The sequence below is a fragment of the Pezoporus flaviventris genome, unplaced genomic scaffold (assembly GCF_033815535.1).
Source record: "Pezoporus flaviventris isolate CSIRO_AGI_PZ_B2104156 unplaced genomic scaffold, CSIRO_AGI_Pfla_v1 ptg000021l, whole genome shotgun sequence".
In the NCBI taxonomy this organism is placed as follows: Eukaryota; Metazoa; Chordata; class Aves; order Psittaciformes; family Psittacidae; genus Pezoporus; species Pezoporus flaviventris.
In genome coordinates this window covers 2,059,260-2,077,338 of record NW_026892569.1, presented here as the reverse complement: position 1 = coordinate 2,077,338, position 18,079 = coordinate 2,059,260, and the positions used below count along the sequence as shown (strand labels likewise).

Sequence of the window (18,079 nt, the reverse complement as noted above, 5' to 3'; positions counted from 1 at the left end):
ATTTCTCATTTCTTGCTGATGGTGTGACAGTGGAAAGTTGGTTCAATGAGCTGAAGCGTAGAAGTTGGAAAGGTATTAGTTCAGGAACCTAAAAGGTATCTTAGGAAATATAAAATAACAAAAAATAATTCCCAAAGGAATACAGCCTTCCTATTTATATTGTATCTTTTCCCCTTACTCCTGTATGCTCCATTGAAAACATAAAGTAGAGCAAATATATGTTGAGAGATGCTGCCTATTTATAAAGTAAACACAACAAGCAGAAAAGAAAAGAGATAAATGAAGAACATATTTTGCATAGTAATCAAGTTCTCAACTCGGAAAGTAGTGAAAATGCGGTGGTACTAGGTTTTTAAAAGCACAACTGAGACTTAAATTTTTCCATATATTTAAGATATCTCTGCGTGACCATTGTTCTGGGCAGATCTAGGGGGGAGACCTAGTTACAGCTTTTAATGTTGGTACCAAAACTGGAAAACAAGACTCCCATCAACAGAGGTAAGAGTTCCTCCATCAGCAAATGTATTAGCATAGGTTTTCAAAAAAATCTACTTTAAACCTGAAATAAGTCTTTGACTAACGAAATAAAGTGAAAGGTGTCCATCCATATTGTTGATGATACTGTAAGCCAGGCTATAGATTCAGAAAAGCTAGTGCAAAATGCTCATTCATGAAGGTCACCCAAGACTCAGCTGATGTGTCAGGAAGGTTAGAGATGAAAAGTTTTCTTCATCCGCTTTCTTCATTCAATTATGAATATCAGCACTGTGAGAATTCACCTTTGGCTGCGTGGAACTTTGCTCGCTTTTCACTGCCTAGCCAGTATGTCATGAAGGTTCATATACAGTGGGTGTCATCAAAAACTGAAAACCCCTGAAATATGGCTAAGGTCCTTATTTCAGCAAGATATCCTTCTTCATATACAGTTTTCAATAAAAATATTACAGATAGTAGTTTAAATTCCACTGTTATTTAGAGTGTGTGCTGGGCAAAATGACAGAAAAGATCCAAGCTGTTATAATCTGATTGTGAATATCAGACTATAAAAGCTGGTAATACGAGAGACTGACATGGTTTTCTTATTTAGCTTTGGATGAGATGGCTTCACTTTCACTTGTGGGAGGTTATTGTTGAGTCACAACAGTGCAGATACAAGACTGGGTGAAATAAGACTTCTCACAGGATTGCTCTTCCTTACATAGTCTTAGGGAATACACAGAGGAAGCATAAATGGAGATGACCCAGATCAGCCTCACTGACCTCCCCTCTATTAGCAAGAGACAGGTGGTGTTTGGCAAACAAACTCTGCAGACACATAGATGCAAGGACTGAATCCCAGCCTTGCTGCCGCCACCACTTTCCACTTCTTGTGGTTTGGCAAGGGCTGGAGGCAGCAGCAGCCAGCCAGGCACCCTCCTCTCCCTCAGCCTCTGCCCTGTTTTGCAGGGAGAAGCTGATTCCTCCAGGGAGTGGGTTCTGTGATTGCCATCACATGTGGGCTGCATCTCCCCCTCTGCGGATTTAATTTTGTAATGCAGTACTGTGCCAACTGAGAAACGTTCCCTCTCTACCCTGCTTGTCTGCAGTGCAATGGACTGCCATTTGCTGTGAGCACCTGGAGGTGAAATCCCAGCACAGCACACTGGTTAGCCTGGGACAGCCCCCTAACCTCACCTGAGCAGGAGTGTTGCCCAGCAAATATGAGCACATAGAAAGATGCACTTTCCAAGACTGTAAAGTCTCCACAGGCTCAAGATGTGGGGGTGGAAGTGAAAATGTACAATATGTTGTTAGCAAGCAGTGTTACTTTTTTTTCCAGCCCCTCCTGTCCTGCTCTGTTTTATAAATCCATGTTGCTTAAAAAGACTAGGGTGAGTGCATATGTCTGCATGTACACGCACAGCTTCCCTGTCTAACCAGAGCACAGCTGACAGTTGTTGTCTAGGACTGTGCTAATTGACTTCTCTTCCAGAAAGGAAGTTGCCTTCATTTAAAAGAATCTGGTTTATTTTATTTCTTCCACTGTTTACTACCCATAAGCATTCAGTGTACATAGCGTTTCATAACCAAGTAGAAATAGAGCATTTCTTCGCTGAGGAGCTGGTACTGTTTAGTTGCCACATAAAATACACTAGGCAAGTAGCGCACAGTACACCAGCCAATGATGGGGAAACAACCTAATCCTCAACTGAGATATCCTTGTGTTTTAAAACAAAATTAATTATTCTAATAAACTACCATTCTCAAGTACTGGGCCTAAGTATTGCTGTGTAATAATGCATTGCTCTAAAATTTCTGCTTATGAGACAATGTGGTTCTGCATGTTTAGAGACGTGAAATAGTTTTGTAGGGGTCTTAGCAGATACTGTCCGAAAGGATATTGTCACCCATCCTCATCATCCCTTCTTTCTGAGGGGAAATAACAGTATTTGTGATTCAACTAATTTTAAGGAAAACAAAACTGAACTCTCTGCCAAGAGTTAGCTTGTAGACATTTCACTGCATCAACTTCACAGCCTAAAGCTCAGGTAGGGCAAAAATAGTACATGGTCCTTCACTGGCTTTTTGAATGGGAAAGATTATTTCCAAAGAATGCATTATGGTTTTTTTTTTACTCATTTGTGGTCTTTGTCTCTCTCCGCATGAAACACAGCCCCTCTGATATGCTTACATTAAAGTGCCCATATAAGTGGTAGCTGGGAATGAGTGTAAACAGGTTTTGACACAGATTTTCAACAGATTAACATGCAGGAATAAAAAGGGAAGGAGGGAGGGAGGAAGGGAAGTCAGGCCTGTATGATAGCCTTAACTGAGCCATAATTGCCTGTAAAATCAAAAGAGAGTTGACTTTAAATAAGAATGTCATAAATATTGCCAAAGCATTAAACAAACATCGAGCTACTTGCTTTGTCTGAAATCTCCGTGGATGTGCTTCGATGTACATGTGCTACATGTAATGTGCTTCAGATGAATGTTGCATGGGTAGATAGTCTGAGACTTTCAGAAAGCTCAGAAGGATGGGATTGTGCAACTAAAGAAAAATTATCCCTGTGTCAAATAGCACTGAATTAATATTCAGGTATAATTTTTACCTCTACTTGATTCTTCTACTTGATGGTAGCAAAGTCGTTGTTACTTAATTTATCCACACTAACACCACAAAATAGCAAATGATAATTTTTAAAGAGAACCATTATTGCACTTGTGGGCTACCTAGGCAGTATAGCACCTGTATGTAATATAAAATTAACATGTTCAAATTACCCAAACATGTGCAGGAGGCTAATGCTGGCAGACAGGTCGATAATTGAATGCTTCTGCCTCATACTGCTGACTGCATGGCACAAGACAAGCCAAGCCATTCTGCAGCTACCGTTTTGCTTCCAGCAAGAAAGAAAGACAACCTGCCTGATAAAGAACAACCACAGTAAGAAAGAAGCTAATTGCTGAACGTTTTTCAGATCTAAAAATAATCCAGAAAGCAAGACAGTAGAGAGACAAACCACATACAGCTAAACAGAGCACACAGCAAAGTAACTTGCAGCAGGCATCAAACATTTCTACATAGTTAAATCAGCTGGATCACTCCGCAGGACCGAAAAAGCCTACAGTCCTTTGTTCTTACAGGCTTCTTTTGCTCTTTCTTTCTATTTATCATCTGTAATTTCACATAAAGACAAGAAATCGGGTAGCCCAAAAGCAGTAAAGGACACACATTTTTCACCCTTATTGCCTTTGAGACATCACACGGGGATCAATTTTGACTGTCATATCAAGACAGTTGCCAAGATGTGCATGTTTGAGAAGGGAAAAACTCATCTCCGATAAGGATGGCTTGGATCAGCTCTTCTATGTCATCTTTTGTCTTCCTGCAGAGTTTATATTAAAGGTGGAGAGTGCCTTCTTTTCTCATGCAGGCTCTAACTGGTGTAAAACATAGAAAGGGACCTTTCTGGAAGGACTGAGTCCCACAAGCACCACTTCTCTGAATCAGAAAGTTCATTATCAGCACCCTGATAATGTCCTTTTTCCTTGCCTTGGAAAGCACAACCTACTCCCTGGTACACCCCTAGCAACTTCAGCTCTCATGGGGAATGCTTTGCTTTGCTCGTGGCATCCCAGGTCTGTTGTCCTCTGTGCACTTCTCAAATGATCAGCTGAGCAGACATGAAAGTATTTTGAGGACAGTTTTGGTAGATAATTACTCTGATGGAAAAGCCATCAGGTTAGCACTCAGGGACATCGATTCCTTGGGGAAGAAGAAGTGTTCATAGGGGACAGATGTGGAAATCAACACCAGTCCCCACTTTACAATTAAACAGACAACATTTGACAAGATGCTTCCCCAGAGATACCTTTACTTCCGTATCATATCTTTGCATCAGCTCCTCTCCAACCCAGCTCTCACATGACAGTGTTTATGCCTCCAGGAAGGGCACTACTCACACCAGCCCTTGGGCAACTGTTTGCCTCCCAGTGCACTGCCAGGGATCAGCACAGATTTGGGATTGTGTGGTTGCACTGTTTTTCCCCATGGAGATGAAGGTCTGTTGTCAGCCTCTGAGGTGGAGCAGAAAGAATCAGTGATGCCAGCTTCTGATTGGGAAAGAGAATGGAAGAGGTATTTTCTTGAATACCTCAATACAGTGGCCTGATGATTGTATGCTTTCCTCTCTTTTAATGTCTTAGCTTAGGTCCACAATGGTATCTGCCTGCACCAATCATTGGATATAAGCCTCTTCTCACACCTCTGCAGGAACTAATGCGGTATGACAGATTTGCTGCTTCAGAAAAAACTTGGGCTGTGTACAATAAACATCAGACCATTCCCATTTTGAGTCTGCTCATACCACCTCCATGTTACCAGCTCTTTTTGTCAGATCTGGCACAATATCACCATTCGCTGCCCTAATACCCCAGATATGTATTGCAGCTTCTTTCTACCCTGCTAGATCTGATAAAAGGCTATTCTTATTTGCCATGAGCATTCTTTAAAAAAAAAATAACAAACCAGAAACAAAACCAAACCCAACCAACAAACTGTGCTGAAAGAGTATTTAAAGACGCAGCTTCTGACTGCTGCTCCTTTCCCCTCTTGACATGAAGATGAACTTCCTTTGGTAGCTGACTCATTGCCCTGGGCTATCGCTCTTATTTCTTTGACTTCTGATGAGCAGATGCTCTAAATCTGTCAATATGAAGCACAAAAGGATCTTATTAATGGTACAACTACTATGTTTTTGATGGATAGAGTTATCAATCTTACCTTATACATGTGCATTATTGCTAGCAATTGTTTACATATGCTGTAGCTCCCACCTCATTGCTTTATACCACCTCACTTCATGCTGCTGCCTCATACAGTGGTCTTTATGCTACATATATCACATTTAATAGCTTGACTGAGCTTGAGGCTCACTTTCTTTGTAAGGTACCAAGCTGTGAGATACTTTTCTGGTTTTTGTAGTATATTGGTGTGCCTTGAATTATTCACTCAATTTCTGAGAAGCAGCATTAAGAATGTAATCTTCTGTTCATAAATCCATTGGAAGATTCTTAATAATGTAAGCCTTAGTGGAACATCCCAGCATTGCAAAGGAAGAAGTAAGCATTTCCTTAGGGTTTCAGATGGTTCACTTTCCTCTCCTTTGACAGAGCTATATCCATTCTTCAGAAAAAAAAAGAACAACCAAAACCAAAAGCACACTTAGCTTTTGAAAGATTTCAACCATTCTTTTCTTGGTTTTCCTTTTCGTGAATGATCAGCCACTCTGTCACTACAGGGATGTCCATAAAGCTTGCAGAATACACAAACCCCAAATTCAGGACCATTTACATGAAACAGTTAACACTTAATGCACTCCCTGATCCTGCTGCAAAGAGATTTTGCTTCTATGAGCTTCCTTCTCCTGAAGACATCTTGGAAGCCTTAATTTCAGTAGCAAAACTTCATCTTACAAGCACTCAGCTCAAGTGAAATCAACCACACCACAAACTTGTATTAACCTCTAGAAATGAGAATTCTTGGAAACACTTGAGTTGCCTACTACAGAAATGGTAGCACTGGCAACTTGGTGGTTGAAGCCACTATAGCCCACTTGAGCTTGGTGATCCTGAGCTCTGAGGACATGCATGAGGCTGTCTATAGGTTCAGTGATCTCTCTGCACTGGGCTGCTTTTTGAAGTGAAGACCTAAACAGGGCATTTAAAAACTCTGGATTATTGTCCTTCACTTCCAGAGAACAGAAGGAACAAGTGAAATCTGCATCTTCTGGGGAAGAAGTGGCATCTCTGAGCAAGGGCACGTGGAGCAGCAGGTAACCCAACAGGAGAAGAGACAATGAGAGGTGGCGGCAGCATCTGTGACTTCAAGCAAGGTCTTGTTCCTGAGATGCTGAGGTATGAACAGGAAGATTCAGCAGCTGGTTGTTTTTCCGTATAGGACAAAGCACTTCATGTCTTTGGATCTCTGTTTTCTTGCATCAACTTTTACGTGTTACTTCTACTCACATAGTAAACTTCTTGTGGGGCAGCATAGGAATTAATCTTTATGAGATCTGTGATTACAGAGCTACTTATTTTTGCAACTAGTCACAAAATAAATTTCAACATTTCAGATAGTATCTACCTGCCATCAGGCAACTGCAACAGAAAATGCTAATAATATGTTCTGATTTGGGTTTATACAGCAGCTCCACGATGTAGTTTCCAAAGTGATGATAATTTCTTGCAAGTAAAGCATTTGCAGTAGTGTTTGGAAGATACAGATATGTGGATTAGTAAAATTAAGATTAGCACCCATTTAATGTCTCATGATCTGGGTAGTACAGCATTTTGAACCCTCTGGTTTCATCATATATGTTAAATCCCTCTTGTGTTTCCTTAAATATCATTAAGTACATTTGGGCCAAAGCTGTTTGGTTCCGTTTTCTCCCACAGGATGTATCCAATTCAGGATATTATTTTCAGATAATGACTTAAACAGGAAGATGCATGTTCACATACTGCTAACATGACTTCCATAATAATATGATCCCTTTTAGGAAATTATGTATGCAGAATCAGTGTCTTGGTAAGTGCTGTATAAAGCTAAAATTCAAAAGTGACAGTTAATAACTTATCTGTCGAATGTGCCCAACTGTCCATGGGAAAAAATAATTGTTTCAATTAAGTAAAAAGTCAGCTTTGCTTTTATTCTTCTAACAGTTGTGAAAGTATTTGCCTTTACTCCTGTCAGGCTACTACTCTTCTAATAAAACTGTACCCTATCATTACTGGAATAAAGTTATTCATAAGCTGCAGAGAGATGTTTTCCCTTACTCCTTTCCCCTCCTCTCTGTTGTTTTTAATGGTCTCTACAGAAGCCTTTCTGTAATAATTTGTATTACTTTCTTTTTCCTTGGCACAAATACATTTTCCCCTGTATTTCTGTGCTGAAATTAATACAGTTCTATTTTTGTTCTTCCTTATCTGTACATTAACAATAGACTATGTCTGGCTCAGAATTGTCTCTGTGGTTCCTATTCTTGGGGAAGTCTTAAAGGCCTTCTAGTTCCCGTTACTGAGAAGAGTGGTTCCTATTTTGAAGAGGTTTTAGTTAGCTACCTATGACATAAAACCTGTAAATCAGTGAAAATTCCCTGGGTGGCATGTGTGAGGACCACATCAGGCCCATGACACTGCTTTGGAATTTGAGGCTTTGCTGGTGAAAGGGTCTACATGTGTTTCTGGGAAATACAGGTTAAAAGCTGAAGTGCCATTACAAAAATATTCATTGTCGTTCCTGCATTTGGTAGTATTAATACAATGTGTACCTTGCACATTGTAATTTCCCGTTGGCAGTGTTCACAAGAGTTCTTACATTTCTTGGTGTAATAATGATGCTGATGGCAACCAGATTCATGAGCGGGATGTCTGACGACATGGAAGTACTGAACATCATGCTTTAGGATGTCCACTTGTTCTGTGTCCTAGAAGAAGGAGGCATTTCTCACTCCTTTCCTTGGAATAACTCATGACAACCATGATTTGAGGCAAGATGTTAGATAAGACAGACCATGTCTGATTTGATAATTCTTGTCCTATGACATTAATGACGAAGTGCCTTGAGTTGACTTTTCTCTGAGTACTTGGAATTTTATCTGGCCTAGAAAGCCTGTCTCCACAGGCTTCCCTGGGAAGGAAAGCTGTCATTTTTCCCCGGATCACACAGCTTGTCTCATGGAGGATCATGCAGAGGTATGTTGGAATCGGTTGAACTGATTGAAGCTAGAGGGTTTCATTCTTAAAGCTTGAAGTACAGATTCATTCCCTGGAAGCCAAATACCAAAGTTTGCAGTAGAACATTTATGACAGAAAATGCACACGCGTGTCTGTAAGTCTCAACAACCTTTGGAAAAAGAATCACAGTGCCATGGTTGATGAGTTAATTGCTTGATGCTCCTTCTTTCATCCAGTCTTTAATTTTGAGTCACAAAGGTCATTGTATTCTTTAGCAAGATCCCAGCTGTACGCAGCAGGTACACAAAGTTGTTGCTATCAAGAGTCCTAACTAATGGACTTGAAGAAGAGTTTGCGTTATCAGCACCAACAGCCATCTTCGGTAGGACCTCAAAATAGAATGGGGAGGGCATTATGCCGTATGTTTAGCAGGTGATGGATGATTAATAGGTCTTAGCGTACAATGAATGTGTATCTCTTCTTCACATGCTAATCACATGGCATTTATAAATGTCAGCACCTTATCGTGGCAACACACTCTGAATTTTGTGTATTTTTTTAAGGTATTTATTTTTAACATTTTTAACATGTGTATTATTAAGATTGTGTCATTTGAAACTCCCTTTTTGCAGTGATTTAAAAATATGCTGAGCTTTTATTTTGATTTATGAAGTAATTAAATTATTACATTTTAAAACTAGTCTAAAAAAATTCACTGCAGATAGATTTATATTGTGTTTCTTGAACTACTAAAATGTAGCGATGCGTGTCACCTTGGAATCTTAATCATGACAAAAATAATTTATAATTATTAGATGAAGAAGTTTTGCAGCTTTTCCATTCTGCTTTTTTTTTTTTTAATGTTAAACTTCTTTGCTTAGCAACCTAGGGCCTTAATTTAGAATTATAAATTATAGTTCTATCATTTGAGAATTCCATAACTTTCATTCAAAAATCCTGAATTTCACAATTTGGCCATAAAACTGTGTTTTATTATCAAGTGTTATTAGGAAGTCTGAGCCTTAAGGATTTTTACAAAGGCTCAGGGAGAGTTTGGGTACAGAAAATTCGATGAAAAGCACACAAAGACTCTGGACTCAGCTGCCATTTAAGCTGAGCTTTTTAAACTGCAGAAGCCTTTCTCAGCTATAATTTTGAGGTCCTCTCCTTGGCTCCTTAGTTCAAACAGAACTGCTGTTGTCTTTACAGACCTAACGAATGTGGAATCAAACTAAAGAAAATCAGACTTCTTTGGAAATCTGTGCCTTGAAAGCTTTATTTTATCTTTGGGCAGTGAAGTTCTTGAAGCTACCATCTGAAGGTTGATGACATTAAGTTTGTAGGTTTAGACCTTTGGTTCTCAGCCATTTTGTTAGTGATAAATATCCACATTTTCAAAATAGTTCACTGAAATTGGCACTAGCTGGCATCTTTGGTAGGGACCTCACCAGAGTGGCCAAAGATTGAATCAGTTTGGAGCAAACTGCTTTGCACCCCGAAGCAATGGTTTCTGAAACAAGCACCGGGTTATGCTGGCAAAACACCAAGGTTTTGCTCCAGTTTCTTCCTTGCTCCCCAGTAGGAGATCAGCCTCCAAGGCCATCTATTTCCAAACTTTCCAAAGCACTAAAATCACTTCAACTTTGTATAAAAGATTTATTCTCCTACATATATCACCATCTGCGTTGTCGTACATCTGTGTACTTGAGAATGCTTGCAGATCACATCACAAATAATTCTCACCAGATGCTGATTACTCTTTTCTCACTGTATCTCCTTTAAAATGATGTATTTGATGCATTGTCCTAAAATGAAACTCTTTGATGTCAGGCTGGGGATGGTTAAAAAGAAAGGCAAATTTCTCCAAAATTCCTTGTAAGCTGTATTGCTCTCTGTATCACTGAGATATAAGCAGCCCTAGACTTATACAACCCCTCAAAGGATTTTATGAATAGCCATCACCTGGTAAAGATGGTCTTGGTATTTTAATTAAAGGTCAGACAAAACGACAGTGTAAACCTTGGAGATGTTTTGTAGCAGTCATTTAAAGCAGAGTTTCTTAACAAAACCTCATAGTATTAGTAAGATGATGCCCAAACCCTTTCTAAGTTTTACGCAAACTGCAGCCTAAACAAAGAAGCCTCTGCCAAGTTCAGGATGTGAGTTCAGCATCCATAGATCACTGTCAGACCCTACATCTGATTTACCCCTGTACATTGCTGTGGAAGGGCTGCAGGGCTGTGCACTGCTCTGCTTACTCCTCTGTGTTGGCTGTGGGTAGCACGTGGGATGTATTGCCAGCCTGGGACCTTGGACCCCTCCAAGAGACAGTCACCAGGCAGGACATTGCGGATGCATTAGGGATGGTGCCAGTTTTGTATTCTGCTTGGCTTTGTTCGCATGCTTGTGTGACAACCTTCACAGGAATTAAAAATAGTTTAGGTTTACGTAATTAATATTACTGTGCTAAATATGGTAGTGATGCTCTGGCATGAATATCACAATTGCCAATCACGGACATAGCTGTGCAGCAGCGTGCTTCTGAAGGTCGTGCTGTAAGGCTTTATTCAAAGTGTCAGCTTTACTGTTACAAGTGATCTTAAAAACCTGCAAGGCAGTTTTTCTTGCCAGATTTATGAAGTATTTTAAACTATTTGCTACAATGAATTCGTCTGAATTTAAACCAGAGTCTTTGACTTCTGACTTTTCTACCTTTGGCCTTATTTGTGGATTTGTTTGGGAAGAAAGGAAAAAAAAAAGGCAGGTGACCTGGTTTGCTTGTTCACTCAGTGGTGACTTGTATGCAGAGAAGGTGGCACAACCAAAAGGCTTTTCAGGGAAGCCATCTGCCTGCACATGCTGCTTCCATGGCCTTACCTTTCAGATCTTATTTGCTTTTGGTTGCCACCCGTCTGAGGGTGGATGATGTTTTCCTCTGGTGCTTGTAAGGATGTTGCATGCTCAGATGGGATATGATGATGATTCTAGGCATGTTCCTTTCAAAAAATTCGGAAGCATTTTCAGCACTGATTTCCCTCAAGAGTGATTCCACCCCACACAGATTGGCAGCACCACGCCACAGTGTCAGGATTTATGAGGTGACCTTGGAGACACAGGCACTCCTAAATGGAAAACACTTGGTGCTACACTTTATTCTGGGTTACTGAGCAGTCTCCACTATTGTTTAAATCAGAATGGGATTACACAAATAATACATAACGTTTATACAACATTTCATAACATGAGGGCATTCTTTCACACACAGCTCAAGCGCAGTCTGCCTCCTCCAGACTGTTTTGTTGTTGGGTTCTACCTTAAACCTTCACTAGGATTCAGGAAAGACGGCACTGGCTCCTCCTGCCCTCTCTAGGAGCTAATGTTTTGGGCCATCCTCCATCACAAGGGAGCTGAGCATTCCTAAAGGCACTGTGGGCATTGGTACTTAGAGCCTGTTCAGGATGGGGCTCATTGAAGATGCTCAGTTGGCTCTGGGCACCAGAGAAATGCCGGTGTGCTGCTTCGCTGCTCCTTGCAGTGCTGCCCAAACCCACTGGCCCCACACAGCCCAGCCACACATAGGGCCGTGCTCTGGATCACAGCATTCTGCTGGGACAGCCACTCTCCCAGACGGCTGAGGGCACATCCCAACTGCCTTTTGGAGCTGGCAGCCATGCTAAAGAAAGAGGTGCTGATGGCAATGAAACATCTGAGCGAAGGCTTGTCGAGCTCAAACCTGTAAGCAGCAATAAACGCAAATCCAACCTGCACTAACGTTAATTGTCATTCAGTTTATATCGATGTGCAGTTTATTAAACCATAAAGCAAGGCAGCAAGCAGAGAGAGCAACTCTAGAGATAATTAAACATAATAAGGGTTTCACTTAATCCCTCAAAACCCAGGGGAGGCACAGTTAAGACTGAATACCCTCTTTGCACTGCATTTTTAGCACAGCCATTTAAGAGCACTTCCTGGTACAAGGTTCCAGGGCAGGGAAAGGTAGGTTCCACCTTCTCTTCTGAAGACACTTTTATTCCGCTTTTCTTCATGCCTTTTGATTGCTCTGCTTATGAAGCCTGAACTGACTTTCAAAGCAGTTTGTGGCTCATAATGTTCATTGCTGTGGCAGGTAGAGACCCTCATGGGTGATCCAGAGGAAGCCCCGGGGCCAGGAGAGATGCTGGGTGTTGGGGTGCGAGGAGGGCTGAAAGCAGCAGGGATGCGGTTGGCACCCTGTGTGCGTTCTCCTCTCTGGCTTCTCTCATCTCCCCACACTCATTTCTTGGACAAGAAGGGTCAAAAAGGGGATGAAAGGAGAGGGTGTACTAGTAGAGAGGGCTGAGTGACAGACTGATGGAACAGGGGAATGAAGGAAGGGGACAGCTTTTGAAGAGTGAAAACAATTACGGCAAATCTGAGATTACTGCCGGAGGCCAGCGAAGAGAGGAAAAAAAAATGTCCCCATCTGTAATTTGGGACTCCTGGGACTGGTCGGCGATGGGGGAAAAGCACGGGCCGGCAAAACACCGAGCCGGACGGGTTCTGTGTCCGCCGGGAGGAGCCACGCCTGGGCTAACACAGAAGGGAATCGGGAACCGGGCAGGGGAATTACCCCCCAGCTCAGAGCTGAGCCGCTCTACAGACCCTACGGAATAGCAACTGTTGTACCGAGCGCTGCGCTGCGCTCCCTCTGCGCGCGGGGGCCGCGCCCGCGCTGCGGGACAGCAGAAGGGTTAAAGGCGTCCGCGGTTCCGCGGCTCGTCCGCCCGCCCCCCGCGCACGGCGCAGGTTTGGGAGGAGGGGTTTGCGCAGCGCTCGCCCGGCTCCCGGCCGCTGCCGCTCAATGCTGCGGCCGCGGGCAGCTGCGGAGGCGCGCACTTCGGGGCTGCCGCGCACAGCGGGCGGGCAGTGCCCGCGAAGCCCCGCGTCCCCGAGCCGTGTCCAGGTAAGCGCGGCTTTGCACCGGGAGAAGGGAGGCGGGTTTGAATAGGAAAAAGCAAAAGCCAGTAAAACAGGAATAAATCGGGAGAGCGGCGGCGGGGAAGGAGAGCGGAGCTGGGCTGCGCGGGGCGGCGCGCAGCGGGAGCCGTGGAGCGCGGCTCGCCTTGGGGTGCGGAGAGTGGGGTGCCGCGGAGCGGGCGGCTCCCCGGAAAGGGAGATGCGGGGTGGAGGGGGCGCGGAGCCCGGGGCGCGGCTCCCGCTGTTGCCGGGGCTCCCCGCGGAGCGCGGCGCGGCCCCGTGGCTCCGCAGCGAGGTGCCGGGCCAGGCTCCCCCTCGTCCGGCGCGGAGCGGAGCGGCGGAACGGGTCCGGGTGAGGCAGCGGTAACCGTGGGCAGGGGGTCGGCGCTGCGCCCCAGGCACGGGGAGAGGGACCGCGGAGGAGAGCGCGGGAACGGGGCTGTGTGTGTGTGTGCTTGTCTCTGTCAGAGGGATGCTCCCTCGCAAGCTGGCAGAAATGCATGCATAACTTTTTGCTTGATCCAGCCGGTGTTGCTCGCTCGAGTTTTAGCTTCTTTTGCTTTCCTCAGGCTAATGTTGCTTCCGTGTCGTGAGCAACATAATGCAGCATGTTGTTTTATTTATCCCAGACAAGAGTGACTCGCTCTCTAAACTACAAATTAAACGATGCAGCTTGCATAACAAGTGGAAGTAGTTTGTATCTTACATACCAATTATCCATCACGTTTTAGACTAAGCAAAAGCGGGGTTTTTCTTGCAAGGAGGGTTCGATAAAACAGTCTGATGTCTTGGAGCAGCGTATTCATTTTCCCTTGCTGGATTAATGTGGGCAAAGGATTAGGAGCCAGCATGTTGATTAGCACCCTGAGGTTCAGGGAAGAACGGGAACGTTTGGCTATAGATAGAAGTCAGTTTTTGTGTTTGTGCTTGCACATCCTCCTGTTTACGTGTCTCAGTTCAGGACCTGCATTCTAGCCGATAAATCATTGAGAGGAGAGCCGGGACTGGTGTAATCCTCCTCGGCGAATGGTCACACTACTCCTAAAATTCTTTCTGACACAGGGTCTCTACCGCACTCCCTCCCAGCACAGCCGCTGTGGGGATGCCACGGCCCGTAGCAGGTACCAGCAGCACCGCAGCTTACGGAGCCTCTTCCCCCGTTTCCCTTGCTTCCTCCCAGGTGCTCCCAGCTCCCTATGCTGCTTTCGTGGGGTACGATGGCCAGTGCCCGGTGTTGGAAGCGGGGTGATGGGGCCCTGCGCTTGGGACTCTCCAGAAGCCTTTTCTGCTGCTTTCCTGGCCAGAACACTGTTTTTTCTCCTTTTCTGGACCTGGGAGCTTGCATTTTTACCCTGCATTTCTAAGTCCCTGAAAACTGCTTAAATGGCTCTTGTATAATCCTTCAAAGTCACCTCCCCTCTTTAATACCGAAAGGACTTAGTTTACACGGCTAATCCCTCTTCTACTTGCTGTACAGCCTCCTTTAGAGGTGTGCACACTGATAATTTTCCCAAAGCAGCCTGCTTTAGACAATGGCTTCTGCTGGTGTGCAGCAACCTCTCCCTCTTCTGCTGAACTCTGGGCAGAGTGGACTACACCTGACAAGATTTTACTTGGTTTCAGGAGGTATTTAATCCCATCCCATCCAGTGAACTAGCCCTTTGCAGGAAGACACACCAGACCCTTTTACTTGTATGTATCTGTGTCTGTCTACTCGGATGCTCGGGAGGAGGGGGTCTCCTGCCCCGTGTGCCCATGCTTTAGCTTGCCTGGAGGCAGCACTTGGATGATGAGGACTGGGCTAGAATCGGGTGCACCCGCAGGTAGTTGGAGTTGAATGATTCCGGCAAAAGTCTGGCGAGTTGGAAATTTTCCCGTCCTTATCTCTGCAGTGGAGTTGAGCTCTCTTGTAGCCCATGAAGTGTTCCTGGAATTCTAAGCTTGTGCTATTCTATAGGATGTCAAAATACATATTTTGAATCTGATGACAGCAGAAAAAAAGGTTACCTTTGCTAGAAGGTTTACTTCTCCTATAGCACGTAAGCAGTGAACACGATTGTCTGATCCTGCCTTCAAACTCTAACCTAACATGCCTTAACGGTGGTGTCTGGAGCAATTTAGACCCTCACCTGAGGTCACTGTGGATGTCTGATGGGGGCAAGTGTGCCCTCAGTGTGCTTTGGGTGGTGAAAGGGCATTACTGGCAGCGGGGGCCCCTTCTCTGGGCCACAAGGATGCCTTTGTGTCACAAGCCCTCTTGGATGTGTGGTCTCTGAGACCCCAGGCATTCTTCCCTGGGGTCGACTTCACTGTATTTCCAGTATTATCCCTTCATCACTTGTTTCTTGGGTGCTGGGTTTTACCCATCAGCGGAGGAGTGTTTATTCCAGAGGGAAACAACAGCATGGCAAGACAGCAAGCAGCTGGTGAGAGAGCCCACCTTGGTTCCCAAACTTGCACCTCCTCATGCATGAAAGTGTTTCTTGTTAATATTCAAGTCTATTTATGTACTGTGTTTAATGTTTCTTTCATTTAAAGTATGTTCCTGTGTTATCCCATCAGGCATTGCTAAGAAAATGGGTGTAAAGCACCTGTACAACTTCTACCCCAGGGGCAAAACTTCAGAATGATTTTGTAGACATTGTTGGCTTATTTCTCTTGGTTTAGAGAGTTGGCTTTTGTCTGACAGTTCTGTGTAGTTAACTTGATTTAAAAAAACCCCACAATAGAGGTAAAGACAAAGCAGGCTGCAGGAAGGATATTAACCACAAGATAGCTCAGTCATTGCCGTTTGATGTTCTCTCATGGCCTTTCTGAATTGCGTCTGGTGAAGGATGACGGAGGTACCAGCTGCCCATGAGGTACCAGCTGCCCATGGTTGGTACCCATCAGGGACCCTGTAAGGGGCTCCGTCAGACTGAGCAGGCAGCTTTTGGGCTGCAGGTGGTGTCAGGGAAGATGCTGTTGCTTAAAAAAAAACCAAAACTCTGCATTTGAAAGTTCATAAATCATCACAGGTCTATTTTTAGCCACGTTAGATTAGATCAAGTCTGGGGTTTCTTCCCACACCTCCCATCTGTGACCTAAAATGACCCGATAATGTCCCTGTTAAAGCTGTTTACATGCTCCTTTTGCTGGTGCCTTGTTCAGCTCCATTGTTATTCAGAAGATGGGGCTCCATTAGGAGAAGGTTTCGGTGCAACAGTTGGGAATTTTCCTTCACATGCAGAAACTGGAAGCCTGCTGCTTGGTGCGTGAGTGATGTGCAGCCCTGACAGGAAGGTAATCACAAACACAGAAAAGTAACATGAATCACACCAAATCCACAAATGTCAGCTCCGAAGCTCTAATCTAAGCTTGCTGCCAGGATTTAAACTTGCACTATCTTTACTGTTATCTGCTACGGTGGTTACTCAAATATAAATATGAATACCGTGACAGTAGTGATTAATTCTTTTTATCATTAGCAAAGCAAATATATAATGATGACATCCAACTGATTTACTGATTCATGTGAGTACACAACTATTCCCTGTTCCCTAGCATCATCTGCCAAAATTGGTGATATTAAAACAAAAACTCCTGTGTCAAATCTGCTTGCCATCTTGGCATAAATGAGCTTCACATGAACTGAAGCAACAGTATTTTCTACACTAAGCAGGGGTTTCCAGTACTGTATGTGTTGTACTTGGGAAATAACTTCATTCTTTGCTTTTCCCTAGATACAAGCAGTCACTTTTTATCTTAATCTGCAGGATAAAAATCTCTTTCAGCAGGACACCAAGAAGAAGAAAGATTTGTTGATTGGTTTGTGGGTGTTATTTGTTTGTTTGTTTGTTTTTCCAGTGATTTAACCCAGCAATTAAAGTTGAACCCTCAGGACCAACAGGATCAAAGTGTTTTGAAAACAGTTAATATAGTGACTTTAAATATGCATGCAGGACAAGGGGTAACAGGGGAAGTTTAGATTGGGTATAAGGAAGAAATTCTTTCCTGTAAGGGTGGTGAGGCACTGGAATGGGTTGCCCAGGGAGGTTGTGAATGCTCCATCCCTGGCAGTGTTCAAGGCCAGGCTGGACGAAGCCTTGAGTGAGATGGTTTAGTGTAAGGTGTCCCTGCCCATGGCAGGTGGGTTGGAATTAGATGATCTTGAGGTCCTTTCCAACCCTAACTATTCTATGATTTAAATTTAGGAAGCTAGAGCATAAGGAGTAAGCTTTGACTCTGCAATGTAAATTGGGATTTTTGCTCAGGTATGCAATTACAGCATACAAGTATCAGCAGGTAAGGTGATGACACTTATTGCATTATTATTCCACTTAAAAGAAATTGTTTTAGGGACTCAAGAAAGTAATCTACAACCATTACTTTTTTGAAATTACCTTTACAGGGATTTCCCCCCCCCCCCCCATAAATTTTGTTAAACAGCTCTAGATTTCAAAAATGAGTTTCTACTATATTTGTTTCTTCTGTTAATTCTTCTGTCTCTTCCAGCTGGTCAGCTGTTGATGCTCTATTATTTGAAAGTTTGCTGGAGCTGTCTCAGATATGGCCAGATCTCTTCATTAGTGAATTAAAGTTTTGATATATGCAGTACCAAGCTCTCCTAAGATTCATTATATTGAAGATTAAAAGCATCACATTGGTACTTTAGCACCTCTTCTTTTTGTTTTTTTCCAGAGGTTTTGAACCTGAACTTAAGTGAGACTCAGTGGACACAATCATTATTAACCATCTCACATGGGCTTTCCCACTTTCCCCATTCTTGTTTGCAGAGCAAGATGTGGTTAAATGATCAACTGTTCAGATTGGCTTTCTCCAGACTTTATTTAACCCAGGAGCACAATGTGACAGCAGTCCCTGCTGTGATAGTTTGTCTTCCTTTGCAGCCCTTGTTCAAAAG

At 43.5% G+C, this 18,079-nt stretch overlaps 1 protein-coding gene across 2 annotated transcripts in view; it reads left to right on the top strand.

Moving 5' to 3' along the window:
- Positions 1–12,974: 12,974 nt before the first annotated feature.
- LOC133270495 (contactin-4) overlaps positions 12,975–18,079 on the top strand; it is a 338,999-nt gene continuing 333,894 nt past the window's right edge. For both annotated transcript variants that reach the window (XM_061455704.1, XM_061455701.1), the window contains exon 1: positions 12,975–13,162. The gene's annotated coding sequence lies outside the window, so the exon portion shown is untranslated. The remainder of the gene's footprint in view (positions 13,163–18,079) is intronic.